Genomic DNA, 20,174 nt, shown 5'->3' with positions numbered 1-20,174 from the left:
GTCTCTGCCTCTTCCTTCAAAGAAGAGCCAGAGGATTGCTGCCCACTGGTCTTCAGGAACCTGCTGTACTTTGCAGGCTCTCTCAAGAGCAGTTATCCATTTGTGGATATCATCCCCACTTTTGTAGGGGGGCATAACCTTAGACAGGTTCCTATTATCAAAGACCCTATCTTTGTCCTTAGGGACAATGCTGCCACCAGTGGGTATAGACCCACTCTCTCTAGGTTGCCTAGCCTTCCTCAGTTTTTCTTCCATCAGGGCTACTTCTAGCTCCTGCTTCCTGATCCTCAGCTGAGCTTCCTGCATTCTGGCCTCATGTTCCCTCCTCTGAGGGGTGGTCATCCTTTTCCTGGAGTGACCTTGAGAGCCTCTAGAGCCATGAGAAGCATTGGAGTCACCTGAGCGAGTCCTTTGCCTCCCAAGCCCTGTGTTAAGTCCACTGGGGAGATCCAATGGGGTAAACCCATTGTCAGTCCCCAATAGCCTTAGTTTAGCTGGGCCAAGTATAATACTTGGCACTGGGCTAGTTCTCCCTTCATCATCACTACTTTCTGTATCCTCACCACTTTCCTCCCCTGTAGTATGATTCTCATCTAAGGGATGGCTATTGGAACTGGGTACCTCTGTAGCATCTTCAGAAGGGGGGCCTCCTGTTCCTGTCCCTAAGGGGGCTAACTGGGAAGCTTTCTTGAGTTCTCTCTGATTCTCATCATTCTGTAAGAGTTCTCTGAGCTCAGCAGAGGTAGGGTTCTTGGGCTGTTTAAGGCCTCTAAGAGTTGCCAAATGCCTGAGCTCATTCTGGTTAAGGGTAGCAAAGCTGGATGGTGCCCTCTGGGGGTCACTCTCAACAGAGATGGGTACAGTGGACCCCTCTGCCCCGGCCATTGCTCTTAAGTGTGGGTGGATGTGTTGCAATCTACCTACACTTGGGTTTACCTACTAAACCTATCTAGTAGTTGTAGTCAGGGTGTGCTACTCCCTTTGCTCTACAACAACTAAGTTCAGTAGAACTTATGTATATCTAATCTTGTTTTATATGTACCTACAGGTACCTATGTGATCTTTCAATTGGTAACCAAGAGATTACAATGGTAAAACACAGCAAGCTCAAATCCAACCGCTGCTCACCAATGTGAGAAGTTGGCCTGGTATATGATGCTCACTAGTTAAAGTGATCACCTTGTACCATGCCAAGCAACCCTTATGGTGTGGTTGTAAGTCAACCTTTTCGGACTAGCTGCCCTAGTGGTAGCGTAGGCTAAGCAGTCTTTGAGGCTAAACTCGTGATGCGTGTTAAGCCAGCTGTTTTACCAAATGCAACCCCCTTTTATACCAATGAAAGGACACCACACAGATATATATTCAAAATATATATGTATTTATTTCTCAAAGTAACCCCTAGTCTCTTTATGAGCACAGGAGCACAAATCGTCAAACAAGATTATCACAGAATACACAGAAGTTGCACTTTATATGGATAGGCCCTGGTGGCCACTCGAACCATATACTAAAATAGTGGTATAAGTACCACGAACAGAAAAGGGAAAAGGCCTAGGGCCTCTAGAATCGCTGGGCCTACAAGGAGCTAACTTCAGTTAGTGACCAGGAGGTCCACGGGTGGCGTGTGCAGAGCAAATAGTCACACGCGTGCTCCCATAGGTTTCAATGGGTGCGTAAAAAGTACAAAGTTACTGCAAAGAGGATCTTCCGGATGGACTAGGAACTCAAGATTTGGAACACGGGCACTAGAGATGTAATACTACACTTGGGCACAGGTGTGCCAGCTTTACCTCACCCACAGGAAGCGGGTGCCTAGGCCTCGAAGTGCGTCGGGTTTCTTCTATCTGTTCCGTGGAGCCTGAAGACAAAGATGCTGCAGGCGGTCGGTCCGGGAGAGATGCAGTGGATCCAAGAGTGGATCGGAGATGTTGAAGACCTGTAAGCAGAGGGGACAGTGTTCACAGTCACTAGCCAGTGACCAGCGTGGCACCAGGTGGGTACCAGGCAATGTCGGGTGCAAACAGGAAGAAAGGTGTAGCTTGTCTCTGCAGCCACGTGGTCCCTGGAGGTCGACGACGTCCAGGAGTCGGTTCACGAGCTGTCCCACGCAGGCTCTCGCTGTCGGCGGTGTCGGCGACTTGATCGAAGCAAACAAGCCTTGGAAAAAGCAATTGTTGTGGAAAACAAAATAAGCTGATAGTTCTGACCAGCAAGGTCAGAGGGACTGCTCCTTTGGAGGGGAGCAAGGGCCAGTCTGGAGCAACGAGACCAGTGGTGTATTTCTTGAAGTTCATCGCCAAGATGGCTACTAGCCAGCGGGCCAGCAACCGGTTAGGCGCGTCGAGTGGCAAAATGCAGAAGGGCCCCACGCAGATCGTGGAGATGCTGGAGGGCTCACCTTTGGTGCAGATGCTGCTCGGGTGTTGGGCTTCTCAGATCCCAAAGCACAACTTGGAGGGAGCCTCGGTTGTTGCACTTGTCAGCTTGTCGTAGTTGTTCCAAGATGGCTGGCTCCACGTGTCTCGGTGCCTCCACGGGTCTCCTCTTTTCAGGGACTGTGGATCGGGCGGTGAGAGGTCTGGAGGTCCAGGTCTTGTCAGTCTCTGGGCTCGGGCTCCGGCGGGAGGCGGCGGCAAAGCAGACGTTGATTCGCTGGATGGTGCTTGCGTTAGCAAGGTGGTCACTCCCTGACCACAGGGGAGATTGGCTTCAGTCCTCTGTGCAGCAGAGCGTCGAAGTTCCCGTCTTCTTCTTAGTGTTAAGTTGATTCCAGGATGTCTGAAGTCTTAGGACACAGCTCCTACCTTTAAGCGGATTCTAGGGGCCGGACTACCTGCTAGGTCCCTCCCTATGGGTGGGACCAGGAAGGGGGGTGGTTACACCCCCAATCCTTTGTCCAGCTCGCCCCAGGCCCGGGACTGGTGTGCCCCAGGACCGGTTTGAACTGGCATATGCGCCGAGGCTCCTTGTGAGCCACAGGCATGTCTGGTTTCTTTCAAGCCCTACCTGACCAATACACAAAATCCTGTCTGGGGTGGTGCACGCACCTCCCCTGGCAGGAAACCCTTTGTCTACACCTCCCAAGCTGGAAGGACTCCCAGCAGCAGGAGGGCAGACTTGTGTCTGTGGTGGCAGCATCCATTTTGTGGAGCTGAGGCTATGTCTGATTTTACCCGGGTTTCAGGTACTGTACATGTCGTGTCCCTCTAGAAGGGTGGAATGCTAACCCCGTCGCCAGAATTGGCGAGGGGTTAGTATTCCAATTCGTATGACACCTTACTCGACATGTTTTGATAAAGCCAAACCAAAGATAGCATTTAACCGCGAGGTTCATAATGCACTTAACAGTATATGGTATGACGATATCTGGAAACAGTAGAAGGAAGTTGTTCCGACCACTGCAGACAGGCTCAGCTCATGCCAGAGCACCATCTCACATGGAACCAAGCACTCTGCCTTCAGGATTGTTAAGGCCTGCCATAGGAGTGACTTATAGGTTACCAGGTGTCCCATTTAAGGTTAGGTATAGGTATACTACACCTAAGTAAGAGGTGATTACACCAACTTACCCCAGCTGAGTGATCAGCCAGTTGTGTCAAATTGTTAGGCCAAGCCTGGGGTGGCATAATACATGCTTCAGCCCCTGGCAGGCCTTGGGTACACCAATGCCCTGGGTACCTAGTGTACACTGGTACAGGGGCTGACAGGGTGATCCAACCAATTGGGTATGTACCTAGGGTACATGGAGTCCATTTTACAGAGAGAACAGCCAGGCTGAGATCCTGAATAGCAGGATCTCAGGCCAACTAAGTCGAAAAACCAGCTAGACACTAGGCAAAAATTTGGGGGTAACCATAGTCAGATATCCACCTTCCTACAGACCCCAAGGACCTCTACCCTGTGATGGTACAACTTAATTCAATCCATAAGTGACCGATTGTCACTAGCAGATTTTCCCATTGACTGCAATGTTAAATGTCTGCAGTATTTAATTAATTTATTGTATAATGCTTTGCAAATCGTTAACTCCAGTTACATGTATGGTATTTAGTTCATTTTGGTGTCTAGGTTTCCAGAAAAATATACTTTTATAATTTGGTATTATATTTTTCTCAAGTCTTGTCAATTACTTATGAACCCTTATGGGACTGTAGAAAATACTTAACACATGGTCCTCCACTAGTGCCAATCATGCTATTCATTTACCAAATTATTCTTTGCATTTATGCATTCTAATATAACCAATCTGATTGCTCTGGTTCAGAGACTACAAGTTCCATGAGGCCTAGTGCATTGGCTATTTTGGGCAAGGCATAGTTATGAAAACCACCCCTGGCCAATGACTCATGCTCATTATTCTGAGGATTGAATGTAGATAGGAGGTCGCTGCTCAGTGGTGGCTGGTAGGGAATAGGGATGGTGAGCAGGGCTTATGGGGGGTGGAAAAATGTTTGTTTTTTAAAACACTTACCTTTTCCATCATCTCTTCTTGCCATCCTTGCTTCTCTTCTCTTCTTGATCTTGACTCCAGTCCGGAAGAAGCAGGAAGCACACAGGTTCCCCTAAGCCAATCACAATGCTGTGGTTGGTATGAGCACCGTGGATTGGTGCTCAGACAGGGACAGGGAGCCTGTGCTTGTTTCCCACCAGGCTGGGCATTACAGCCTGGTGGGGAACATGCAAAATGTTAATGACTGTTTTGCCGGCCAAGCAGTCATATGCACTTAGTGTGTACCAACTACTCCTCCTCCCTGAACCAACAGCCCGGCCCTGCCCCGCAGACCTTGAAATCTTTAGCAAAATTCATCACAAACCAAGTGAAGGGCACCATGCTGACAAACTGTTTATGTGAATCAAAGTTTTTGGTTTACTTTGACTTTACAACAAAGTCTATGTTCAAGATTCTAATCCACAGTTCATGAACAAAGACAACCTGTTTAGAGAAGGATATCCTTTACTTTTATAGTCATATTCTTGCCTCTGAAGGCAGGGTAAAGAAACCTCTTTTTTTTCAAGGAGTGACAAGAGGACTTAACAGTGACTCTATAGTTGGTGTGCAAAGTTCCTACAAGAAGGAATGGTGTCTAAAACTGGAGAATTGGGCTCTAAAAGGTTGTTCACTCAGGACCCGATGATTCAAAAAGGGTAATGCTAGACCACAAGTCTAACTTGAGACCTGAAATCTAAGTTTACACCTGAGCTCTAACTTTACACCTGAAGTCTAAGTTTACACCTGAAGTCAATGGGGCCGATTCACAAAGGTACTCTGAGACAAAAGTCTAACTTTAAGATTTTTGGTGTTCACAGTGATCATTTAAGAGTCATATCTTTACTTCCGCTGTCGGGCTGGAGTCTCCACATCCGGGCCATACTTTCCAACTCGGGCCATACTTTCCAGCTTGGGCTGGATGAAGTGTAATAAATGGGCCAGAATACAATTTGTTTTTTAAAGTGAAACTTAGGGACGTGTGATAAATGGTAGAGGGAATGAAAAACTGTTTGGGCAGGAAAAAGGATGTGGCCAGACACTTAATGATGTCACAGAAAAGTGTGTTCCTTTGCATCTTGGTGCAATTTGTGGTCCACTCAGGGTTGACTGTAGTGTTAACACTACAGTCAACACTAAGGGTGCTCCCCTTAGTGCTGACTGTAGGGTTGACACTACAGTGAACACTAAGGGGAACGCAAATTGAGCACTGTGTGTACCATGATGCAAAGGAACAAACTTTTCTGGGTTATGATGTAGTGTCTGGCCACACCCTTTTCCCTGCCCTTTTGTAAAGAACAATGTAAAACAGAAACAACTTCTACTACTGAGACCTTGACTGAAAAAACAAGACATATGTTATAGCTTTTGGGAACTGGCAACTATGCTGGTGACAATAAATGGGAAAACTTAAGAATACAAGGACCCACATTCAACGGAGCAATTCTTGGACGATCTATATCCACGCAGAATTGATAACAACCAGCACATGTGCATACCACATACCTCACTGATCACAAAGTCAAGTATTCTGCAGAGAGAAGAAAGACCAAGATCAGAGGATAGCATTCACATCTGACATCCACTAAATAGAACTAGAGTTAAGTACCACTAGGAACCCAGAGACAAATCTTGTTCACCAATTAGGACTAACGTGATCTAACCAATTACCAACTGCCATGAGACAAGTAAGAGTTCGGTTTAAATATGTCTATCTTTGTCCCTTATTCTCTTATATTAGCTATATTGAGCCTTGATAGTTTGGTGCCAGTTAGATTAGAGTTGAATTTCATACTCTTACAAGATTGGATACTATAACTTACTCATTACATTATGAGTTATACAGTTAATGCATGCCCCTTTCCTCCATATTACACCTTATACATTCATTAGATTACTTTGTTCCCTTCTATCTTCATAGACATTAGTTGGGGTGTGGAAGCTACTACAGCTGTTTTCAAACTCACATAGATATACTAGTTTTGCAGTTCAGGAAATGAAGTCTTGCTCATCATTTATTCCACTGACATTTTGAGTATTGACTTTGGACAAGTACAGTTGATAAGTACATTACTATTGTGTAGACAGGATGCTTGATATACATTCCACCTTTCTTTTAACTAGGCATATAAGATTACATGACTCCAATTAGCCCTTTTGTTGATCTTTTTTCAATTAGATTAGATGTTTTCCCTACCTACTAATCTCTATCTATTATCACCAAAACCTGTATTGAATATCAATACTTCTACATTACATTCTTAGCCATGAATTGACAATGATAAACGTAAGAAGCAGAGACCTCTCTTTTCATTCATTTAATGTGAATGGTCTATGTCAATTTTTCTTTTTTTAAACATTCATTTATGATCAGGAGAGATTTCCAAACTGAAGACAGATGTAGTGGGGAGAATGTTTCACATATGTAAAATGCTGCTTCCTGAGCAAGCTGATACCACACTGATTCACATCACCAGACTGTGACGTCGCCCACATTCTGTGGGACAGCCTTAAACTGCACGATTACTGGGTCCAAATTTCAGACAGATGAAAGGCAGACTTCAATGCAACAACAGACTTAGATGCATGCACAGAATAGCTGCACAACAATTTCAGTCACTCACACACCAACATTAGAGATGGTTTTCAAATTCATTAGCAGACACCAAGATCAGAATTTTTTGTCACTGGAAGACATCCACTGTGCTACACTTAGATTTGTAGATAAGAGACATGTATCAAATGGATAGGTACGAAAAGTTGATGTACTTTCTAAACAATCAATTGGACAAAATGTGAATCTATAAAGGAGGAGATGCTTGCAATCCTGAAATGCCCCAACAGTGGAACATGGTTAAGAGCTATGAGCAACCTAATGAAGTGATATAAATTAACCATGGGAAAATGTCCATTGTTCGGTAAGATATTTGTTTATCATAATTGTTATGATGACATATGTGATATATGTTGGGGATCCTATGAGATACATTGTTAGAATAAATAAACTGTCTGTTGCTGTACTAGATAGCAAATCATATTTGGGGGTACAACAGAAAAGGAGATGCCGACTATGATATACACATTTATATAATAAACAACAATAAAGAAAATAACTATGGGGCATATTTGTCATTGAATTTCATCGCCCCTGAATCATGCAAGGGGACGCAAGGGCAATGCAACTACTAAGTCAGATTTATCAAGCCATGCAAAGCCACCTTGTATGGCCCAGAGTGACTTGATCAATCTAGAGTAACACAATGCAGCGCAAATTGCTGAGCTGCATTAGTCTGCTTAGGAAGGCGTTACATTGGTGGAGCGTGGGTGTGCCCACGCATTCACCCATGGATTTTGCCAAATTCCCAGGTTTACCATTATCGGTAAACTTGGGAATAAGTCAAATTGCTATGCCTCCCCAGGTGAGGCGTTATGAGGAGTAACATCTTTATTTCCCCTCGTTTGTGACTTTTTCTATTTGTGCTTCATTTTGCAGCACACATAGAAAGAGGAAAGTGCCACAGAGTATTGTTTTTGTGCAGGAAGGAGGTCCTTTCTGCAGAAAAGCAATTTAGCTCACAATGCAGGCACCCTTGCACCATGGTGCACCATGTGCAAGGGTGCAAAGGTGCCATAATTGGAGCAAGGCAGCACAATGTGTCCCAGCGCAAGGAAAGGACAGGAATGCACCATATAATGTTAAATAAGGCTCTTTTTTGCATTTTCACGCAGTGCAACGAGGTGTCTTGCTGCGTTGCGCTCCGTGTATTCTTGATAAATCTGCCCCTCTATGTCTACTTTAAGTACATCCGAGTCATTATTTTCCTGATGTTATTGCTCATTTATATTGAAAAGGACCTGAAATCCTTCAGTAAAGAACTGGAATCCCCCCCCCCAAAAAAACTATCTATATAAGCCATGCGTGGGTCACACTTTCAGCCGCAAATGCATTTTGGGTTCTTGACATGTGTATGAAACAATATATAAGTGCAAATACAATACACCATTACTAAGAGTTATACAACATTGTTTTATAATAAAGCAGTAACCAGACACCATGACAAATGTCAGATTTTACTGAAAAGATTTGCTCATGTCGAAGAAAAAGACCAATCACAAAATCGAGCACCAATAAGCAGATTACACTACATTATGATTAATAGCTTTAGTAAAAGGCGGGTTGTCAAAAAAAGTATGTTCCTTTATGTATGCTTGTTAATGTGCTTGTCAATGGCAGTACGATGAAACTGTATGAGGAAAAGAAGATGTTGAAAGCCTCCATGTGTCATACAAAAAGCAGTGCCTTCATTGAGAGAATGTATCATTCATCTGGTGCAGCTGACAGTGTGCAATGCCACTTAACTTTATGATACCACAGCATTTCATGGACGACTGTAATTTCTTATGCTCCAAATATGCCGTTTTAAGACTTATCCTTATGTGCTTTTGTGCCTGACTGCACAATGCCAGAGAGTGATTTATAGAGCTTTTGAAAGAAATTCTTCCTGGCACATGGCGAGGAGGCTGGGGAACTACATGTGGAACATGTGGCACAAAAAATGTCTGCAGTGACAACAGATAGAAATGTGGGGAAAATGCATGATTTAACCACATTGTGAAGTTTTCAGGGTATTCTGGAAAAAGAAAAGGCAGTAGGAGCCATACAAATGACACCACCCTGGACTACCCTGTTTGTCTAGTTCTCAGAAAAGTCTGGTAGGGTGGTTTTCTTGGATGCTGACTGAGCCCAGGCCCACATTCCCCAGCTACTCACACAGCCAACATCGGCCTTTTTTCATGCTGAAAAATTAATGTCCCATGTTGCGTTTTGGGGGCTTATGTTGCGGGTGATAGGCTCACATGCACAAGTTTGGTAGCATTTTGATCAGGACAGTGTGGAAACAAGGAATAGTGAAACACTCATTACTATTAATTTTAATTTTTTCCGCTTTGACTTCCAAATGTAAGCCAGTGTGCAAGAAAAAAACATTCTGAACAAGGCCCTCTGAATTCCATGATATTATGGGTGATCCACATTCAGAGTCGTACAAATACCCACTATTCATAAAAAGGTATGGTTCCTTCATATTCATTTTTCATGTATTCGATGTTACCACATAAATTGCTCAGTACACAATGAAAAATAATTAAAATCTGCTTCCCAGTTGTTTGCTCAAAGTATCATGGGATTCTGGAAAGACAACAAACACTTGATACTGCTGTGACCGGGCAGCGTGTGATGGACGCATTGGTATAATACTTTTGCAAATCAGAAATTGGGACAAAAAATTCTAGATGTAAACGTTTCAACCAATTGCTATTTTTCATACTAGGTTTCATCATTTATATATTTTAAAAATGAGTTAGGTTGCGAAAACCATGAACATTCTACATAAACGATCCCATGCTGAATCAAATGCTGGATTTGGGTGTGGTGCCTACTCTTTAGAAATGTATAACTTTCCAGTCGCACCTAAGGGTTTCACACCTCTTTCAGTTTCCACCACAAGAATGTTGAGATGATAAAAAAATGAAAGCAAAACAGTGGTTAAGGAACTCTTTTTTAGCATGGTTGATTGCTCCTGTAAGATGGGAAGATGGTTTATCTTACCCCAGTAAGCCTTTTGTTGATGTCCTTTTTAAAGAAAGAACATAGACTTTTTTGCACCAGACTTTTTCCCATTTTCTAATTATAAATGTTGGCTTATTTACTCTGTTGCTTTAAAGGGAATCCACAAACACAAAGTAAATTTAGAATCCTTAAGAAGTGTGGAAATAAGACATATGTCTGTGTGTGTATACATTTATATATACTCTTACATATATATATGTATATAGACACAAATAGGTATATATCTATATATATTTATAGATATGTACACATGTGTTTGTTGATATACTTATTTTTTAATATATACTTTATATATATTTAAGTATATACATATTTAAGTGTGTGCTTTCCTACTCCTAAACTGAGAAAAATCCTAACTTTAAAACGTTCGGTATTCACAGAAGGCATTTAGGAGTCCTAAAGTTAGGACTACTAACTTCTGTGAATACCGAAATGAGTAAGTGCCTTCTGTGAATTTCAAAATGAGTAAGTGCCTTCTGTGAATACCAAAATGGTAGTAAGTTTAGGATTTTGTCTTAAGTTAGTTCTGTGAATCGGGCCCTGTGTATATAAATGGTATATAAACCATACAGGGTGTAGAAGTCATGTCATCCATACTGGAAGGCACTATATTTTAAGAGAGCTTGATCTTGAGAAGAAGGACAAACTCAGTATTTGGAAGCTATGACCAGTTGTTGGGATTGGCCTCACTAATAAGAATGTATTTCTATCCAAATAAAACCTTTTTAGTAACATTGTGATAATGAAAGATTGCGGAAAAAAAATAATGTTCTAACCTAGCGGATGCATTTCTTTGACCACAGTTCATAGCTCAGTGTGCTATATTTTGTTTGTAACTTCGGAACTGGACAGAACAAAAGGATATCTGTGACAAAAGCAGTAATACATTAAGCTATCTGACCTGCATTGTACATGTTCTTTGCAGCAGTCACTAACACTCTACGCTACTTTTTTATGAGTGAAATCTGCAAATAGACAATACTCTGAATTTTCTCCAGCAGGTACATAAGTCATCCAAGTTATTGTGACATTTATATTGTTGCCATAAAATTGCTGGGCACACAAGGAACCCTTCAGCAGGTGCTTTTTACTTGTTAAATGTTTAAAAATACAGAGCCCACAACTCGGCACCAGGTGCGGTGTCACAGACAGTTCTAGGATTCTTGGGGACCTGGGCAGAAAGGGAATGTGCGAGGCCCCTCTTATCTGCATACATTCTGACACCTTCAGGGCTGTTCACATCTTTAAAGATGACTCTCTTCCTGAGCCTGCTTTATGCAGACCCCTTCTGAGCTGCAGTCCCTACCTCTCAGGATTCTACAAGCACCGCTTTGACATGCAAAAGGTGTGAGGTTTGCTTGTAGGCTGAGTTGGTTAAAACTGCTCAGGAACTAAACTGTGGGACAATGGGAATCCGGTGGTGCCCATGTTTCAGCAGCAGGGTAGGATGGCTGATTTTAGGAGAAACCTGCAGAATGTGTCTCCTTCAACTGTGACCATATGAGGGGGCTCATAATTTAGGGCTACCCTTGCTATACCATAGCATTGAGGCCCAGTGGTAGGGTCCCACCTCCTATGGACACATTTGCAATGTGATACCTTGCTCTCAATTAGATGACAAAGAGGAGTGGTGTGCCATGGCCCGGCTGTGGCGCACTTGTTCGGGTCCCATATAAGTGGGCAGAGCCCTGTGCAAAAGCCCACACTGCCCATGCCTAGAGCCAGACCTGTGCGGTGTCACCGGTTGTAGTGGCCTAAAAGGACCCTGGCTGTCTATCTCTCTGAACATAAGAGTCTCCATTTTTGGTAAACAATCTGTTTCATCAAATTCAGGGATCAAAGGGCAGACACCCCGAAACTCCCTGAATTAGGGTGACCAGCCATCCATAAATTTCATGGACCGTCCGTCATTTTGGTTTCATGTCCACTGTCCATCACCATTCTGTTTACAGACGCCTTTTGTCTGTAATTTTCGGGATCAATACCAGCAAGCTGTGTTGTTCCCCTGCGCAAAGTCCCAGGAGTTTAAAAGTTCTCGGGCAAGCTCGCACTTTTCTTTTGAACTCTACAGGATGCAGCAGCCAATCTCCAACCTCGCACAGACTGTGGGCAGGCCCATTGTCATTCTGACTGAGGCTTATTATAACATATAAAATGACAATGGACCTTCTGCCGTTAACATAACATGTGCACACAAGGCAAGTGAGTGCCATGGAGGAGAGTGACACGCTTGGTATCAGTAGATTGTAGTTAGTGATTACAGAGATACTTTCCCCAAACAAAGTACCGAGGGGAGCTTCAGGCCTTGTGGAATTTGCTAATGTTGTTCCCTGAGAGCCCAACGGAAATCACAGCAGCCTAAAAATCACTATGCCACCAACATCTGTGCAAAGAAAACCTTGATTGCCACACTGCTGACAAAAAACTTCTACTGCATGTTACTATTGGATCACTTTGCTTTTTTAGGTCGTATTGCTTTTTCTAAACTATTAAACATTGCTTCTAAACTGAGGGCCTGATTCACAAAAGTAATCAGAGACAAAATCCTAACTTTATGACTTTTGCTATTCACAGAAGGCATTTAGGAGTACTAAAGATAGGATTTTGTCTCAGTCAATCTTAAGTTTTGGTCTTAAGTTAAACTTATGACAAACTTAAGTTTAACTGAATGTCAATCCTAACTCTGCGACCAGGATTTTGTCTCAGTTAAACTTACATTTGTCTTACGTTTAACTTAAGACCAAAACTAATCGTAAAGTTAGGATTTTATCTCAGATTACTTTTGTGAACTGGGCCCTGAGTTTCCCATCATAATGCAGTCTTGCACAGCTGCACAACTCACTTCTGCAATGGTCGAGAACATGCAGAGAAATTAGTTCCTCAATCCCTGCAACCGTGTGGTATTCCTAGAGCTATTAAATGCATGCTTTTTGGGACCAAAAAAAGGTTTTGCTTATAGCCAATATTTTTGTATATATATTTTCAAGGGCCTAGAAACTTCACCAACAATCTAATCGTAAGAAAATCATAACACAACAACTCAAGCATGGACAAAGCCAAAAGGCTAGGCACCAGAGCATTTTTTTCACTTTATCCAATAAAAAATATGCCAATAAAGTGATGTGCAAAATGTTGTGAATTATGTTTTTATCGTTCTCTACCCAAAATGGTGATTGCAAAGTTAAACAAACATTGGTAATGCATTGTTTTTGCCAATCTGATTAATAATAATGTTTTACAAACAGTGCCTTAAAATGTATTAAACTACCATATGCTTCACTATATAAAATGTATTAATAAAAAAATAATGGCACAATGAGGGTGCAGGCACCACGAGTTCGGGAGGGCAAGAAGCGTTGATATGGCAGAAGCGTTGACCGTACAAGAGCAGCGAACGTGCAAGAGCATTGACAGGGCAGGAGCAGTGACAAAGCAGGAGCAGTGATGTGCAGAAGCAGAGACCAGGCAGGAGTATTGATGGTACAGGTGCAGTGAATGGGCAGGGGCAGTGACTGGGCAGAAGTGACTACATAATATGGCACTTCTATCCTAGCTCATAGTTTGAGGAGGAGATTCCAGAGGCTATTTTAGAATACCGTCAAAGCTGCTTTTGGTTTCCCCATTCTGCCCTGCAAACTACTCAGGTTTATTGCTTGAGTTCAGAGAGGCCCGTGAATGCTTGAGCTGAAACCCTAACACAAACTAGAGACAAAAATGAACCAGTGGAACCGGCTGACAACAATAAAGAATCTGCAAAACACAACCATGGGACATTGCTTTTGTTTCCAAACTAGCCTTTAAAACATGGGGATCGTTTAACGGTTTCTGCCTTTTGTGTGATACTTCATAGCCTGGTGGAATGCACCCAAGCAATGACAGGTCGCTGGACCAACATTTCAGAGCAGTTAATAGCACTATGCCAGTGTGGGCAGACTCTTCGGGGGGGTCTTAAGCTGCAGCACCTTGGGCTCTAAAACTGGTGAATACAAGCAAATATCCAAAGCGCCAGGAACCTTAGAAGAGTACCTGTAACGCTGTGCAAATATTTTCATCTAGTCATTCATTACCCGTGCTGGCCACAAAAGAAAACAAATTTACTGGAGATGGTGAAAGTACAAAGCCTTGCGGGAGAAGCACTCAAGAAGCAGCACACGCTATTGTACGTCAGTGGAATTTTGGAAGGGAACTCCTAAGCAAAGCAGAAGTAGTCCACACAGGCCAAATTCTGGGTACACAAGGGGTTCAGAAGCAGGCTCCCACCCCAGACTCTCATGTAACACAGCACAGCAAGAGAAGTTCAGTGCTTTGTTCCCTGAAATTGATAGAGCACAATAGCACCGTATTTTCAAATATATGGTGCAGTTTGGCTCTCTCCTAGTACTGGGCCACTTGACGCTGCCTAGTACCAAAACATTGTGGTCGAGCAAGTTTGCTGTGCAGGAAGTGAAAGCCATCCTTTGCGGCTATTTCCTCTTAGCGTGTGTGCTGCGGAATACAGCACACATGCAAAGAGGAAGTAACGAGGAGCAATAACGATATTTCTTCTCAATACACCGACCTCAGATAGACACACCATTTTGGCACAAGCCCTTGTTTACTAGTCTTTGTAAATATGGGTTAACATCGAGATGCATGGGAATGCCCATGCATCACCCATGTAACGCCTACCTGACCGTTCTCTAACTTTGCAGTCAAAGACCGAATAGCAAAGTGGACTTGTTGACAGTCTTGTGGTGGTGAAGAGTGTGTGAAAAAAAAGGCTGTAATCTATCAGTTTTTTGTAACACAGAACAACTTTTAAATACCTGTAAATGAACTGTGCAGATGTTTCAAAACATATCAGAAGTTAGGAAACCCCAAATGAATCATTTGTTTGTACTTAGAAGTGTGCGCAGAATCAGAGTTTTAATAGGATCAAAACAATCAAGACACTTGATGTTCAAATGATGCATATTTGCTGAAACCACATTTCAACACATTACTGTTTGTGCGCTATATAGTTTTATTAATAAAACAGCATGTTGGCATTTTGCTGCCATTTCAATGGAAAATGTTCTGCATGTAAAAGACAGTGCCTCTTTCTGACCGACGATAATGCCTCAACAATGTATACATTTTCTGGTCTGTAGCGCACTTCTGTGCATCAATGAGAATCTGCAGTTTAGAGCTCACAGAAAGGAAACAGCACTATCAGTACACTATTTCCCATTTACAGGTAACATAATGTTATGTTATGTTATGTTATCTGGATTTGTAGAGCGCACAGCCGCTCCAGCAAAGGGGCGTCCCGGCGCTATAGAGAACAGAAAGCCGGACACAAGTAATACCACAAACAAGAACACAACAGTACTAAGATTCCAGAGGAAAGAGGAAGGTTTTAACAGCCTTCCTAAAGGCAAAAAGTTCGTTGATTGCACGGATATGAACAGGGAGAGAATTCCAGAGCCTGGCAGCAAGAACTCTGAAAGACCGACCTCCGGCCCTAGCTCTCTTAAAGCGCGGAACTGTGACCAAATAGCCACCTGAGGATCTAAGAAGGCGCGAGGGAACATAAGGCAGAATGAGATGCTCCAAAATCTGAGGAGAAGAGTGCTTCAGAATTTTAAACACAAGGCACAAAGATTTAAACTTAATCCTCTGAACAACAGGGAGCCAATGCAGTTTAACAATGGTATTTTTGGCCGAGCAAAATCTCGGTAAGCCAACCAGAGCCCTGGCGGCAGCATTTTGAACGCATTGAAGTCTGGAGAGTTCAGCCAGATTAGCTCCCAACAAGAGAGAGCTCGCATAGTCCAACCTAGCCAAAATCGTAGCTTGAACAATAAGCTGTCTGGTTGGAGCGTCAAAGAATTTAAAAATAGATCTAAGCCCCCGTAAAATCCCAAAACACGTAGCAGCAGTTTTCTTGGTGTGACAAGCAAAGCTAAGTTTGGAATCCAGCCAAGTCCCAAGGTTCTTGACCTCAGTAACAGGAAGGGGAGTTGAACCAACCTCAGATGGCCACCAATGATCACCCCATAGATGACTCTGCTTGCCTACAATGAGCACTTCGGTTTTTTTAGCGTTCAGTTGCAGGCAGTTATCTGTCATCCAGCGGGCCACTGAGCTCAGTCCTTCGCGGAACTTGGCAGCCTCAAGGTCAGAGGCCCCACTTAATGCAACCGCCAGCTGCGTGTCGTCAGCATAGGATACCATAGTCAGGTTCCAACGCTTGGCGACAGCAGCCAGCGGCTGCACATAAAGGTTGAAAATGTGGGGCTCAATGCTGACCCCTGCGGCACATCCTGAGCGATAGGATAGGGTTTGGATTGAAAAGGAGGAGTAACAACCCTAAACGTACGACCGGATAAAAACGATCAAAACCACTCAAGTGGCACGTTATCGACACCAGCCTCACCCAAACGCTGTAATAAGATAGCGTGGGAGACGGTGTCAAAGGCGGCACTGAGATCGAGAAGCACCAGTGCCGCCGTTTGACCCGAGTCAACCACGGTACGCAGGTGCTCAACCATGAATAACAACGCTGAGGTGGGCTGATGTATGACTAGTCAGGGCATTATATAGCAATGTCAACTCCTATCTAACCATTCTGGGCCACAATATTACCATAACACTCAGCAGTCAGCAGCCAATTACAGCTCATGCAGGCTAGTTAATAACCCTCTTTACTTGCTTAATGCTCTTACCCTCACACCAGACTTGCCCGCTATGGATCTTATCTATCACTCAGTACTGCACCAGCCCCATAACCAGTCATCACCAGCTGAACAGACATAGAATACCTGATACGATCTGACACATAAAGCTAGTCACTCAGAGAACTGTACTCTAGTCCAGCACTGCAGGTACGAATTAGATACATTCTATGCGTGCCGCTTTACATCTCACAGTGGAAGCCAGATATGAGACGCTAGTAACAAAGTTAATCTGAGCAGATCTTACAGACCACTTATGTCACCAAACATGCCTGCTCAGGACCATGAACTATAAACAAAATATAAGACTGGACAAGCCAGTGCAGTAACCACATAAATAGATCATGATCATATCAAATACCACAAAAAGACCTGCACAGTTTCTCAAAGCTGCGAAAATACAGAAAAACAGTGAAGTGCACGATTGTCTCAACTTAATATAAACTTATTTTGAATTGTACTTATGTTCCCTTGTCTATGTACTTACTTATATACTATTGCATGACCTCCTCTGATGTGTCTGTAAAACGTACCTTTTGTCTCGAATTTTTTACCTAAATTTTAACCGTCTGTCCTGAATGTTTGTCCTAAATTTTGACCCTTGGTCCTGAATTTTTACACTCACCGACCAGAATTTGTACCAATGCCAGTTGGTCACCCTACCCTGAAATGCCCCCTGTATCCTCGACGTGTTATCGAATTCACTAGTGAATTTTTGTAATGCTAAATCTCTTTGAATTTAACATCAGTATAATACCTCCCAACGAACAAGGATGTCCTTTGCCCAATTCTTTCCTTATAGTTGAAAATAGCTGATATTTCCTACAAATTTACTTTTTATTTTGATTTCTCAAGGTGCCACCTCGACATAAATCTGAGGAGCTCTCAAGTTTCCTACGTCCATGCCTGAGAAGGGCATCCAGGTTTCAGCTTTGTATTCTGGGATTTGCAGTCCGGATTTTATAAGTTAATAAACAGATCTGCATGTACCAAATTTACATAACTGCCGAGTTTCCCAGGTCGATGCGTGCCTGTTTAGTTCAGTCCCGTTTGTTGTAAAATTCCGGAGCTTTGAGTCTTATTTATTTGAGTATAAAACCATGGATGCATGTACCAGAATTCAAAGAAAAACGGGACTGGACTAACTAGTCACGCATGCACTTGGGAAACTCGGGCGCTTTACAGATATTTCGAGGACGAGGAACACTTTCTGTGTTCAATGCATTAGGTGAATCAATCCTAGCCTTTGTAGTAGACAAATATTTCTATAGAAAATGTATCTTCAGCACCGTTGTTTAATTTGTCTGTTTTACCTGCTTGGCAAATACAGACACTCTTTGAAAAAAAGCATATATATATATATATATATATATATATATATATATATATATATATATATATATATATATATATATATATATATATATTACTTTCAAATTGTTTTCAGGAGATTGATTTATCTGAAGAATGTCGAATAAACAAATACCAGAAATTACGTTATGGTTACTTTCATAAAATATACGTTTATCAGACATTTTTTTTCTTCATTATCGGTCTTGATTCGCTGCGCTAGTTATTATAGTTGTACATTATTTAAAAAATACCTCTAAGAACATCTTGTTAACACAATAAACGTTAGTGAAAAATACTGTTTACCTTATGACAAGTTCCCCTCCTGATGCGAGCTGGCCGATCAGAGTCCTTGCCAAGTAATGGAACAGGTGTGAGTACAAAAGACGCCCACTCCTCACTCTTTTAGTACAGAAGGGGTAGACTTTTAGGCACGCGGCAGCAAGGCTACGCAGGTCCCTTCCACGCCCGACGTCAGGGAAATGAGAAGGACTTTGGTCTGCGGTTCTGTCTGGCCGAACGCTGGGACTGACTCCGGGACGCCCGGTGTTTGCGGACTGGCAGCAGGCACTTATGAAAGCAACGTCAATCAGCGCCGAAACAGGCCAAAGCAGTCAGACAACATTGAAGGCTGTCTTTTATGCTGGTGCTAGACCGGTCTGTGACTCCCGTGAATGCCACGGTCTTCAGTGCAAGCCAGTGGTCCATCAAGTGTGCCACCATGGGCATTGGGCCAAAATGACTGCAGGGACCCGCCCCCCTCCCCCACACTACTGGTTGAGTAGATAAATACACCAATAATTGTTCCAGTCTTGGTCTCCCAAACAGCTAAGACTATATTTGAAAATGCTGTCCCGAGAATAAGTTACATTATAGGCAGCGAATACTGTGCTAAATTCCTTTCCCTTTAGCGCATTATATAGGCAAGCCCAAGTGTATCAATCCCTATCTCTTTAGTACAGTGTCAGAAGGTGCATATTACAACTACAGTTAGGAAAGTTATCTTTAAAATCCTAAGTAGGTCATAACAAACATCAGATACGTTCTCGTGCTATCAGTAGGAGAGAGGACCTTACGATTTGAGAGGTACTAAAAATGTGCCCAGCACTTGCAGAATCACGAAACTGCTTTTTAAATACACTTTATTCTAAGTATAACCTTTCAAGAGCAGATGAATGTATCAATTTTATTAGGACCCCATTGCATTAATATGTAGGTAACAAACATTTTTTTTAAATGTTAAGCTGTTATTTTCAAAGATTATTTATAAAAAAGCTACATGAATGTAGCTAACGTTGATATTTGAAGATTACATTTTATATTGTTGACCCTTAAGGAGGTCTGAAGCAATTTTTGGGTAAACTTGAAACTTTTGTCAGTTTGTTGCTGGAACTTTTTTTATTAGACCAGCGATTTGGGACTAATACATTTTCACAGACAAGGAACAAATTAATTACCCAATAAGTCCCTTCACGCTGGGTGAGTGTAATACCGAACTTACCAAAAGTCCAATTTGTATCATCATCTCAGCATAAAATCTGTGGCGAAGCAATCTTTATTTATGTTGACAGAGTTTGGCAAACTAATACCTGATTCTAGTATACTTATAAATCAAGAATAAACACTTCTATAAAAGACAAACTCATTTGTATATTTATAATGCTTTATCTAAATAATGTGAAAATGCTCATCAATACTTAATACAGTATGAATCATAGACCATCACGAGAAACAGAAATAGAGAAATAACAATAGATCACATCTCAATAACTGTGAATAAAGGTTCGGAAAGGCGAAGAGTCAAAAGGTTCAGAGACAAAATACATTTGCAAATGATTATGCAAATTCAGTTTTCTGTCTATCCTAACCAAATAGGAAATAGGAAAACTACTGTCTGGCCATGAGAGCAGTAAGGCCCCTCAAAAAGATTTGAAGAGGCAAAGGCCTAAGACAGTAATCAGCACACAGGACCAGCCAGCTCAAGAATATGAGACAGCAACACGGACCTCTCCTT

The 20,174-nt window shown here is 42.5% G+C and overlaps 1 protein-coding gene across 2 annotated transcripts in view; it reads right to left on the bottom strand.

Moving 5' to 3' along the window:
* Positions 1 to 18,605, bottom strand: part of LOC146861440 (NXPE family member 1-like) — a 739,873-nt gene extending 721,268 nt beyond the window's left edge. For both annotated transcript variants that reach the window (XM_085645734.1, XM_085645736.1), the window contains exon 1: positions 18,467 to 18,605. The gene's annotated coding sequence lies outside the window, so the exon portion shown is untranslated. The remainder of the gene's footprint in view (positions 1 to 18,466) is intronic.
* Positions 18,606 to 20,174: the final 1,569 nt, after the last annotated feature.

Source organism: Triturus cristatus, chromosome 3_1 (genome assembly GCF_964204655.1).
Source record: "Triturus cristatus chromosome 3_1, aTriCri1.1, whole genome shotgun sequence".
In the NCBI taxonomy this organism is placed as follows: domain Eukaryota; kingdom Metazoa; phylum Chordata; class Amphibia; order Caudata; family Salamandridae; genus Triturus; species Triturus cristatus.
This window is presented reverse-complemented; position numbering and strand designations above follow the sequence as displayed.